The sequence below is a fragment of the Mytilus trossulus genome, chromosome 9 (genome assembly GCF_036588685.1).
Source record: "Mytilus trossulus isolate FHL-02 chromosome 9, PNRI_Mtr1.1.1.hap1, whole genome shotgun sequence".
In the NCBI taxonomy this organism is placed as follows: domain Eukaryota; kingdom Metazoa; phylum Mollusca; class Bivalvia; order Mytilida; family Mytilidae; genus Mytilus; species Mytilus trossulus.
The window spans coordinates 10,839,311-10,852,846 of record NC_086381.1 but is presented as its reverse complement, the minus strand read 5'-3'; the positions used below and the strand labels follow the sequence as shown (position 1 = coordinate 10,852,846).

General features: G+C 32.8%; 1 long non-coding RNA gene across 1 annotated transcript; it reads left to right on the top strand.

The window, feature by feature from the left end:
- The first annotated feature begins 2,546 nt into the window (after positions 1-2,546).
- On the top strand, positions 2,547-8,953 carry LOC134683578 (uncharacterized). The gene is made up of 3 exons (XR_010101059.1): positions 2,547-2,649; positions 4,649-4,847; positions 8,718-8,953. It is a non-coding gene; the product is annotated as an uncharacterized LOC134683578 (long non-coding RNA).
- The last annotated feature ends 4,583 nt before the right edge of the window (positions 8,954-13,536 follow it).

Sequence of the window (13,536 nt, the reverse complement as noted above, 5' to 3'; positions counted from 1 at the left end):
TATATATTACAGATGTTTTAAGATTTTCGTCTTTTATTAAAATTTCGTTTTATTCTTAATTTTATTATCATGTCCTGGACCAGTAATTAATTCTTTGCACGAGTTTGAAAATGGAAATTAATGTTCATACTTTAAAAGAATTTATATTAATTAAAGTTTTGTATATGGAATCCGTTCTTAACGGTAAAAGCCGTACTTTTCAAACAATCAAACTCATATACATGTAGTTAGATGTTATTTCTAATTTTTATCGAACTTGTCCAGGAATTTTATTTGTGAGTTACACGAATATTTTAAGAAATCCGTTTTTATTAAGGTTTTTTTCTAATTAAAGTCGTTTTGTCCAGTTTCACAAGCCTGAAACGAATTTTAATGCGAAAATAAATTCTGAAAATGAACTTGTCTCCGTTGTTTTCGTCTCCGTTTTTTGAAAATTATGATATTTTGGGTATAATCATTTCTAAAAAATAGGTAAGTTAGATTGTAGTAGCGAGAAATTATAAAAAAGAAGATGTGGTATGATTGCTAATGAAACAACTTTCCACAAAAGACCAAAATGACACAAACATTAAAGACTATTTCGAAGACAGTTTATTGACACGAAATCCGTTCAAACCACGACTAAGTCTTCGTGCACAGATTTCCGTTAAGGTTAAACTGAATATTGTACATAATTGTCTTCTCTTGTATAATGTTTTGTTGAGAATAAAGATATACAAATGTAATAAAATTTGATATTCAGTCAACATTTTTTGTTTGTTTAAAAACTTTTTAGAGAGAGAAGAGAGAGAGAGAGAGAGAGAGAGAGAGAGAGAGAGAGAGAGAGAGAGAGAGAGAGAGAGAGAGAGAGAGAGAGAGAGAGAGAGAGAGAGAGAGAGAGAGAAGAATCACACTGAAAAACAAAAATCGAACTTGTTACAGAAAAAAACGCAACTATAAAATAATTTTCTTTATTCGTCTGCACTGCAAAACGTATAACACAACAAATTAATTTACCCGTCATCATGAAAAATAAACTGAAAAAGCACATCTAATGAGATATATATTTTATTTTTTCTATATGCAAATTCATGTTAAAGGTAAAACTGAACTAAACAATACAATTCCTAAAAAAACAATAAAGATAATCCAATCAATTTTGTTGATTGGATCATTCATGGCTCAGTAGTTGTGTAATCAGTGACACGTGCCCTCATTATTGTATAAGAATTAACATATCTATCTAAGTTCGATTCAGGCGCGGATCCAGAGGGGGGAGGGGGGTTTCGTGGAGTTGGAACCCCCCTTTTTTTGGCCGATCAATGCTGTTGAATCGGGACATGTAGTTGACCCCCCTTTTTTGTCCTAGGTTAGGACCCCCCTTTTTAAAATGGCTGGATCCGCCCCTGCGATTTCAACTTCTACCAAAATTTAACTCTAACTTGAATAAGAAGCGTATAACGAATATAAACATCCATCATGTGTGCAGATATGGTAATGGGTCCTGAGTGCACTTTGTATGTCCTGAGTGCACTCAGGAGGTCCTGAGCAGTTGTTTAGACGTACCCGAAGAATAAATCATTTCCTGAACCTAAAATACATTTATCTGTAATTATAGAAAATTCGCCTAAAACATTCTCTCATATATTTAAACAATTCATTGTAAAATAATTAATTCACCGTCGGACTTTCTGTCTGTTTACTAATAATTTTCTTGTTCAGATTAGTTTATACCCAAAATAGATGAACGGAAATAAGTACTTTTTTTAGGAAATTTTACAACTAGATGAACGGAATTAATTACTTTTTAGGAAAATTTACAACTCAAATTTTCAAAAACAAAATTCTACACTTTTTACCTGGATGTTTTTCTCTGTCTCGAAGCCGCAACCGTTGACCCCGTATTAAACGTAGCGACCAACACCTCACATGACGTATTCTCGATGTTGAGGTATTGACAATATACAATCACATTTATCAATATACAGCAAGTAAGTAATTTGGTGCTGAATGCCAGTAGATCAGAATTTGTTAATTGAACTTTACCTGTTTAAGGGTCACTAGCTGCCAAATTCATGTTCTTCATCGTTTTTCAATAAAATTCACATAACGTGTATATAGTGTTGAATTGTTTATTAAAATGTTGCGCACAATCTTGGCTGATATGCATATAACCATTATATTTCATGACACTGCATGAAAAAGAAATTGACTTATCGCATAAAACCAGAACCAGAGACATATATATTGTATCTAATATCTCTGCCAGAACTAAAAAATAAACTACAGTAAGTCCACATACACATATTAAGAGGGTATGGATGTGAATTAACAGAATAGAGAACAAAGGACAAAGAAAAAAAAGGAATAAAGAATAGTGAAAGAAAGAGAATAATGTTGAAAAAGTGTAAGTTATTAAAAATATAACTAAAAAAAGAAGACAGAAAAAAAGACAACCATCCGAGACGAGCCTTAATGCACTGATATAACCCAAGGTTAATTTTACGGCGGCTCATTTTATTTTGGCTTAGAAATAAACATAATTGACAAGTTTCCTTCCCCTGCATTCTCGATCCCACATGTAAATAGCACGGTGATTTCAAAAAGACATTGATACATCATTACAACAGTTACACTTACCGTCAGTATTTGAATATATTGATTAAGAAGGTATAGAAGATTAATGCACGCACACTATTATCCACCACAGGCCTAAATAGTTAGTCCGCAAACAACGAGGGTCATAAAAACCCAGCACTTTGAACACAGCCACCGGCATGGTGTGAATCTGAAAGCTTCCCACTATCCATTTCTACCCATAGAAAACTTTTGCCTTTCATTTATCAACAATGAAATATGTTGATATTAATGGTATATAAGAATTATTGGGGAATTCAAACCATTCCTATTGTAAGTGATAAAACTAAATTTATATCAGGGTGATTGAAATGAGGAAAATAAAGGGGGGATCAGGAGTTCAGGGCCCCCTGTTTGGGAAAAGAATTAGTTGATTATATATGGAATCACTGAGTCATGGCAGGAGCAGGCCCCTCTTAGGCAGTCGGTGGGCCCCACTTATGAAAAATTCTGGATCCACCACTGTGGTCATGGTGGTCTTCAGTTGTATTATCTTTTAAAAAAAAAATTACACCTGTATAGTGTATATTCTTTAGTGTAAATCAAGGGAAAATACTGTGAACTATCTGTGCATTGGGGCTTATTAAAAGGTATTTCGGGGGGAAGAAAGAAGGGAGGGTGGGTCCATGGGAGGTTTGAGAATATGCTATTATCTTGTAAACGGTCCAGATCCCCATCCCTAAACCATATATATTTTTGAATGGGACGATAAAACAAATCAAATGAAATTAAAAGGAGGTCTTAGGGGGTTACCCCACCCTGTTCAATTTGAGAATGTGCTATTATCTTGTGAACGATCCAGATCCCCACCCCTAAACCATATATATTCTTGTCGGGGACAATAAAATTAATAATGAAATAAAATAAGAGTGAAGTCCCACCCCCTCTAGTTTGAAAACTTGTAAACAGTTAACATCCCCACCCCTAAACCATATTTATATATTCTTGTATAGAACAATAAAACAAATCAAAGGAAATATAGGGAGAGTCCATGGGGTTCACCCCCACCCCCACATGTTTGAGAAACTTTTAAATGGTTGAGATCCCCTGTCATCCAGTGGTTAGGTGAAAAAATTTCAGGATCCCTGATCCCCACCCTCAAACCATATATATTCTTGTATGATAATGAGACAATAAAACAAATCAAATGAATATAGGACCATCCCCTTTGTCTTGGGTTGGGAACCCCCCCCCCTTTTTGAAATGGCTGGATCCGCCCCGGCATACCATCTAGCTAGCTATAAAGGCTTTAAAAATATGAAATCAAACAAGGAAATTAACAGTGTAGGCAACTGTCTTGAATTTAAAAAAAGTCTTTTACATTACATATATATAAAAATGTTAATTTTTTTGTGCATTTATTTTTGCTTATCGTATTTTCAATAATGGACAAAATTGCATGATTGAATATTGTAATTTAAGAAAAATCAGCACACATACTATAAAATGGGAAGTCATGGAAGTGGAAACTGGGAATTTGACAAAGAGACAACAACCCAATCAAAGAGCAGACAACGGCCGAATGTCACCTATGGGTCTTCAATGCAGTGAGAAAAATTCGGCACAGGTCTTCAGCTTAAAAATATGTATCAGAAATGAAAACGAGATACAGCTTTCAGTTGCATTAATAAAAACCTCACAATAAGTTCTGAATATCAGAATGTATACAGTTTTGCAAGATTCTCTCAAAATGTAGACATAGAGCTGAAAAACTGTCAGTGACTGTAAAATTAATCATGCTTACATTAAAGTCCATGGAGTCTATCTTAATATGCATACTCTCGTACAAAGGAATATAAGTATGCAATAGACATCAAGTTTTCAAAAATAAGAGTATCTATGCCATTGATTTACAAGATCTTAATCAAGTAATAATTTCGGTTTGTTTAAATATTTCGGAGGTTAGTATGACCTCCTCTTTGGTGATGATGTGTTCGTTTTAAATTTGGGAAAATTATTTGTACATGTACCAACAAAAATAAAAACACAAAGTCAATCTAGAATTATGTTTTTATCATTTTTTTATGTTTAGGTTGTCAGCAAGATGAAAAGGACAAGTATGCAGTTCAAAATTCAAAATGTGGATAAGTTGAGGTTCTAGGTCTTACCTTTGCAGATTTTCATATTTTGCATGAATGAATTCAAAGGTTATATGATGGACAGCAGAGAAAGAAAAAAACAACTTTTCAATTATCCTGCTCTTGGATAAATGTGAAACATCTTGTTTTTCGGTAAGTTTCATGCTCTGTTTTGATAGTGTTAGTGCATTCATCTTTCCAGTCTTTCCTCTAAATTGTAAGTTTTTGGTGAGTGTTCACCATGAATTTCAGTAAGTAACTTGTGGATTTACATGTATATATATACTCAAAATTTAGTACTAATATTAATGGGATTTTAGCATGACATCCTGCCAAATGCTTGTTAATCATGTTTATGTTCCAGAACATACAAGTATTTGGACTGTATGCATACAGTCTGCCCAATTTTAAAAAGTTGGTCAAGTTTATTAAAAACAAATGTACAGTACAGATCAACATAACTGAAATCTTTAATAGATTAATACAAAAAGTTTAATTGCAGTTAAAATAAAAACACAGGTTTGGTCGAGCTGGTACCAGACAGTACAAGTATACTTAAATGGTCTGACTATACACATATGGTGGGAATGTAAGTTCTGGACCGTAAAAGTAAGATCCGAATACTGATATGGTCTGGAACATTTATACATGTCTTAAAATTAATATCAAACACATTGGTGTTTTTGAACTTGGTAATAAGTTATTTGATAGAACTATAATGTTTTGGGATATCAAAATCAAAAATATCCCATTTTTACTTTTAATAAACTTCAAAAACTTGGTGAACAAAATTCTTCTGAATTTTGGAAGTCTATAGGCAAATTAGGACTTGCCAATGATCGCAAATCGAGACAAACTTTTCAAATTCGATCAGAAACAGGAGAAATTACAAGTGACATTGACTCTGTATTAGAAAAATGGAAAATAGACTACGAAAAGCTGTACAACAGTGCTGATATAAATGGTTCGTATGATGATGAATTTCTTAAGGACATTAAAAACAAACTTCAAAATAGGAATAATTTAGTCAATGACAATAATATTGATACAACTGAACTAAATAGAGCTATAGAAAGGGATGAGGTACGCGAGGCCGTTTTTCGAGCTAAGCAAGGTAAATCCGCGGGAATTGATGAGATACCGGGTGAGATTTTACGAAATGACACGTGTATAGACTTGCTATTTAAAATTATTCAGTTTTGTTTCATAGAAGGGCACGTTCCTAGTGAATGGTTAACGAGTATGATCTCTCCGATTCCGAAACCGAAAATGGACCCCCTTAATCCACTTGAATATCGTCCAATTTCATTAATATCAGTGCCGTGCAAAATATATGCGGATATTTTGAATAAAAGATTGACAAATTGGTTAGAACAAAATGACATGTTAGCAGAAGAACAAAATGGATTTAGACGTAACCGAAGCTGTTTGGATCATTTATATATACTTACAACAATTATTAAAAATAGAAAGTTACAAAGGAAAGATTCTTTCGTGTGCTTTGTGGATGCGAAGAAGGCTTTTGATAATGTAAATCGGGACATGTTGTGGTATAAGCTGATGAAATTGGGTATTAACGGAACATTTCTGAAAGCAATTCAGTCTCTTTACGATGCGACACAAAGTGCTGTAAAATTAGGAAACAACTTGACAGATATTTTCCCGGTTCAATACGGTGTGAAACAAGGCTGTAAAATGTCTCCTACTTTGTATTCTATATATGTTAACGATCTTGCTGAGGACATTCGCTCGCTTAATGCTGGTGTAGATATTGGTGACTTAAATGTATCTATTCTTCTTTACGCTGACGATGTTGCGTTGATAGCTCCAAATGAGCAGAATTTACAAAAGATGTTGGACTGTTTAAACACCTGGTGTAGGAAATGGAGAATGACTCTAAATACAGAAAAAACGAAAGTTATTCATTACCGTAATAAAAACATTGCTAGATCTGCCGTTGAATTTAAATGCGGAGATATTTCAGTTAATTATATTTCATCCTACAGATATTTGGGACTACATTTGAATGAATTTTTGGATTATAAACATACAGTACGAGAAATTACTAAATCAGCAAGCAGAGCACTTTCAGCCTTATATGCTAAATTTATTTCGTGTGGTGGAATGACTTATGATGTGTTTACGAAACTATATAGGTCGGTAGTTGAGCCTGTTCTATACTATGGTTCTGGAATATGGGGACATACAAATTGGAGAGAGGTACAAGTTATACAGAACAAAGCATGTCGGTTATTCTTAGGAAGTGCTTCAAATGCGTCAAATATAGCCATTCAAGGTGATATGGGACTTACAAGTACGAAATCAGCAGAAATTTTGGAAACTTTTCGTCTATTTCTTAGAGTGAGCAAAGCTTATGATACAAGACTTACGTATAAGGTTCATATGTGGAGTAAGGATTGTTCTAGGTCATGGGATAAAAATTGTATAAAGAAAGCACAAATTTTAGGTATTGAAAATGTTATTAATGATACTTTTTCCATTAAGCATAAACTGCAAGATATCAAATCTAAACTATGTGAAAAAGATAAAAATGAGTGGGTTGAAAAATTGTTTAATGACAGAAATCAATGTAATGGTAATAAATTACGTATTTATAGAGAGTATAAACATGTTTTAGAATTTAGTTCTTATGTAAAATTAGTTCGTAACAGGCAGCATAGACGTGTTTTGTCAAATTTTAGAAGTGGCTGTTTACCACTTGCAGTTGAAACGGGTAGATACACCAAGCCAAAAATTCCTTTAAATGAGCGCACTTGTATATATTGTACAGATAATTGTGTAGAAGATGAAAAACATTTTTTATTAGGGTGCGATTTTTATGCAGATTTAAGATATGATTTAATGAAAAAATCTGGTGATATTTGTGATTCTTTTAAAGATCTTGATTTACAGGAAAAATTTATTTTTTTAATGTCAAATGATGCTATTCAACCATTTTTAGCTAAAACTGTATACCAAATGTTTTATCGAAGAAGGTATTGTGTATAGTAATATTTTAGTACATTAGTTTTAATTGTTTTATCATATGTGTGATATCTTTAAAGTGTCTCATAAGTCAGTAATTTGGCTGGGTACCAATATTTTAATTGTAATATTTAATAATTTTTAATTGCATATTATGTAATTATATGTATTCATTGTGTTTTATATTGGTATGTGACACTATAATAAATTATTCTGATTCTGATTCTTTAATAAAGAAGACGATTATTGATGTATGTTTAAATGTATATTAAAATGAGACAGCAAGCCAACAACACAAAAAATAAGGATAAAACATACATATTTTTTTTGTATCAATGTTATAATTTCCAATATGTTCAAAGAGTTCAAGGTATTTTTTCATTGAAATAAAACACAAATTGAAATCTGTCTGAACTTCAAAAGCTTAAAGAAATATTGTTTCTGTTGTCTGCATTTTGTATAATATATTGCAAATTCTTGTGAATAATGGAATGTTATTATAGTTGTCTAAAGTTTTAACATGATCTTTATACTGTAAATTCATAAATTATTGTGTGCATTTATTATTGCGATTCTGTCATTTTAGACTTAAATGCGATTTTAAATTTTACGATTTTGAGAAAAATCCTGTTTAATCCATATAAAATATTTCATAATGCGAGTTTAAATTAGTGCGTCTACAACTCTGTTGCATTTTTCGCAATAAAAAAAAAATCCCATTAATTCCGAATTTAAAGTATATATATATATATATTATGTATATAACTTGGGAAAATACCCAAATGTTATAAAGAAGAATAATTTAATTGATTGTTATATGGTATTAGAATAGGAAGATGTGGTATATTGCTAATGTGACAACCCTCCATCAGAGACCAAAGGATGTAGGCCGTTAGCAACTGATGACACTGGACAACCTGTAACAATCAGTAAAATCCATACCGCATAGCTATTTTTATTCAAAATCATATTATTGCTACATGTATGAAAACAATTTTGTATAATCCATTACTTTAGATTTTATTGGTTCTTTTTCAGAAGGATTGAAATTCACCACCTAGAATAAATGGAGAAAACATAGAAACAAGACCAGAATAAATTCAAAGACAAAAGTTGGATCAGTTATTATTTTCATCACTCAGTCAATGATTTGAAGTTGTTTTAAATTCAAAAAAATATTGAAACCACAATAATGTCAAAGTTCTGTACTGAATGTCCAAAAAGTGGACTATACCATCAAACAATGCTGGATGATAAGAAACTATTAATGTTTTGTGTTGCGAGATATTGTGAAAAAAAATAGATTTACTTAAATAGCTACTAGTATGTTAAGCCTAACAATAGAGTTTTTATTGATTCAAATGGCAAATAATTGTGTTTCAAGAAAGTATTCTATAATTCATGAATAAACATATATTGATACTTACATTATCTGCTTTGTTGTTTAAAAGTTTAGTTTTGAACAGTTAAAGAACAATATGCTAAATTAACATTTCCCAAGAAAAAAAGATATTCAATTAAAAAGATTCATCTTATAATAATTTACTACCAAATAGAATACATTGTAACATACACATTACTGTTTATTTATATCTATATATTTACAATTAGAATCCCATAGGATTTTAATTTGTCCCATGGGATATTAAAAATCCCATGGGATAATAAAAATCCCATGGGATTTTTTTTGTCCCATGGGACAACAAATATCCCATGGGACTACAATAATCCCATGGGACAAAAAAAAATCCCATGGGATAATGGTAAATCCCATGGGATTTTGCCCTGTCCCATGGGATATTGAAAATCCCATGTTTTTATAATTCAAATTGCAAAATAAATATGAAAGTAACTGTAGAAACCCAATGAAATTATTGAATCCCATGTAATTCTGCACATTTTGGTTATATACATGATATTGTAGCTCTTGTTTGAGGCGGCGGCGGATTTGCAAATGAGTGTTTTGCAAATTAAAAGTGTCCAGTGTTTTCCTTAGATTAAATTTGCAGGAAAAAGTATCTAGAATCTGAATATACCCATAATAGGACGAACAAAAGGAAAGACGGAAAGACAGACAGTGGTAAAATAACATGACCCCAAACTTTCAGTTGCAGAGGCACAATCCAATCAGGTAGAGTAAAAAGGAAGGAATACATTTGATGAACAGATTAAAGTCTATTAACCATGATACTTGCGGTAAAGTCGGACAACCAATTTAGAAGTATCTTCTTATTTTACTATTATATTCTTTTTTTGTTATAAAGAAGACTAATAATTGTATTAAAAAGCTTTAAAATTATAGGAAAATCAGCAGAACAATTGCGTAAAATGGTCGTTATCATTTATTGATTCCTAAAAAGGTGTATTGCCCTTTAACGACCATTATCCCCATTATATATATTTAAGCAGAAAGTATTATTGATACAGAGGTTATAAACTGAACATCATAATAATAACTTAAAAACTAGTTTATGTAGCAGAAATCGCTTATCGACCCATAAGGATGCTATGCATGAAGAGATTCTTCAAAATGGAATACTAGTATTAATCAATCTTGAAGAAGTATTTGTTCTTAACGAAATTAAGAAATGTCTTCCAATGATACATTGTAGCTTTGTTTTAACAAGGTTTCCAAATGAACTTTTGCTAAGAGAATATATAGTCCTATGGAAAAGAGATAGTATTCGCCTTGAAAGTGGAACTAATGCAGAGAAGAAAAAAGAATTAAATATGGCACAAATGGTAAATTGATATAATCTTTCGAGCAAGGTCGGCTCTCAAAACTACCGAAGTTCAGCGTTAGATTGCCGAGTTTAAAGATTTCAATTTTGGTTTGAAAGTTGAATCGATATGTTACTGGAATTTTTCTCTTAGAATATGAAATAACCATATTTTTTTTTGCATTTTGTAGAATTTCAAAACTTTGAGAGGTTACCGTACATGTCGACTGTAAATAGCAAAAGTGTTCATCACAGTTAAATCGACAAATACGTTGTCAATTTGTTAATCGAGCTCGTTACAAATTTAATGAATTGTCAATCATAACATGTATATAACTCTCGTCCCCTGCTCACCATGGGGAGGTGGAAGAAGGCCTACAAGATACATCTCCAGACTTTTTCCTTGACCGTACCCATAGTTCTTTAGCCTCTGTCTTTCGGACATCTGCCACATGATTATGCTCGTTCTGTGTTTTTATAATAGAATCCGTGGTGACTCTGGCTTTACACGATTTTAGGGTACATTTGTAAGATATGCTGTTATGTTTCAGGACACTAACCTTCTAATATGTATGGCCTTCTTTGGCTCGTTACAGTGTGCAATATGTCCATCGTGTTACAACGAAGTTCCAGAAAAATATGAATCAAAATTAACATAAATGAACAACATTTATAACGTCAAGATTTTATCAATGGTATTATTACGTGTAAACATAATTAGGAGCAAATATAAAATCGGCGCAAATGAAAGAATGAATATTTTCAAAATCGGCGCAAATGTCATACGCCCATTTCGAAAACTTCAATCAAAACTATAAACTGTAAACAATAAGAAACAAGATCTACAAAAGCGAAACTTATCAGATTAACAAATAAAAAACATGAACGATTGCATTATATTTTAACCAGGTGAGCGTATGCAACCTCTTGTAAAAAAATTTTTAACATCGCCATTTACTTAACTTTGATCCGATTTTCGTATATTCCACCTTTGCCTCTTTCCAAAAAACAAACAACGGACTTTCTATCGGATTTTTACCATGAAAAAGTATTAACTCATAAATCTAAGAATAAACCGAGTATCCGAATCGTTGATTTGAATTTTGAAAGTACCAGTTTCCCATAAACACGAAAAGGGCAGTATGAATTACAAGAGGGGCGAAAGATACCAGAGAGACAGTCAAAATCATAGATCGAAAAGTAAACTGACAACGCCATGGCTAAAAATGAAAGGCAAACAGACTGTAACGTGTAACAAGACGTTTACATCCCATATGTCCGTTCCAGTTAATGCTTTGATCCAAGTTGTTCACAAACAATACGGCAATACTAAAAACTACAACTATCTACGTTATGCATAATGAACCAAAATATATACACGGGCTCTTTGCCGATACAAAGTAAGTATGAACTCTTATATTATATATATAAGTTATATATACAAGTTTATACAATATAACAGCCTGTCCGTCTAATGGGACGTTATGCAACTATTATTTTATGACAATGTGGTTGGTATACTTTGTCCTCCGAATGGGACAGTCTATAACTACTAGACAGATCAGCCTGGTACAACTTGTCCTCCGAGTGGTACATTCTGTCACTACCAGACAGTGCGGCCTGTTACAACTTGACTTCCGAGTGGGACAGTCTGTCACTAGTCTACCAGACAGTGCGGGCTGGTACAGCCTATCATCCGAGTGGGACAGTCTGCCATGTCAATCCTGTCAACGTGTACGTCCACTTTGTACCCAGTACAAAGTGTCCTCTGAATAGCAAGGCTCTTCTAGCACTTAACATATCCGACGTACGCTCGGTTGAAAGATGATAGCTCATCGACAGCCAACCGACAGCCTCGAGTGCCGTTTCTCATTCTCTTATATACCTGTGATCGATACCACTATTTCCTTGATAGGGGTGTTCTCTTTATGTTACCCTTACGGAGCACAGAGAGTCCTTTACGATCACCCTTATACCTTTCGACCCGGCCACTAATTTTCCCGCCAAACATCTAAATCTATGTAACTCTTTCTCAAACGTAAACCATGCATTGCTACTCTAAGATTCAAATTGATTGTAATCTTAACTACCAATAAACATTACAAGACAAATAATAGTACACATGACACAACATAGAAAATCAAAGACTAAGCAACACGAACCACAGTAAAAACTGGAGGTGATGTCAGGTGCTCCAGAAGGGTAATCAGATCTTGCTTCATATATGGCATCCGTCGTGTTGCTCATGCTATTACAAACCCGGTAAATAATCTAATTCGGTAAGTCAAAAAATTATGAAAAGGGAATTGGACTGTAGTAAAGACGTAAGAAACATATCCGATATTATCTGCAAATACAGATACTATGGAAAGCCAACGGGGTCAAAATTCTTAATTCGTAACTTGTCAATTCGTAACTTGTAACTGTGTAATTTCTAAATTGTTAATTCGTAAATTGTCAATTTGAAACTTGTTATTGTTAAATTCATAATGCTTAAATCGTAAATTGTCAATTTGTAACATGCACCTTTGTAGTTTCAACATTCTTAATCGGTAAATTGTCAGTTTGTTACTTGTAACAGTGCAATATCATAATGCTTCATTCGTTAATTGTCAATTTGTAACTTGTATCTTTGTATCAAAATTTAACATTGTTCATTTGTTAATTGTCAATTTGTTACGTGTAGATTTCACATTTCTTCATTGGTAAATTGTCTTTTTGTATATTGATGTTTTGTAACTTGTAACATGTGACTTGTCGATTCGTGAATTGTCGATGTGTGAAATGTCGAAGTGTTAAATGTCCTCGTTGTATTATGCTAACGATCATTAGGACGACAGATGGCGCTCGGGTTCTTCTTCGATGGATAATCATCTTGTAAGTAGGAGCACCGCCATATGGAATATATAGGACATGACGTAAAACAGCGAATCAAAAGATTCAACTTTATTTACAACTAATACAGGACAATGCTGTTTATTAAAAAATACTCCATTCCAGGACCTTTTGTTTTCCAAATTATTAATATTACCAATAATTGATAAGTTACAATTCGACGGGTTCAAACAGAAAGATTTGAAAGCAGAGAAAAACTGTGTATCTTATAATCGGCATGACTTTATCAGATGACAATACTT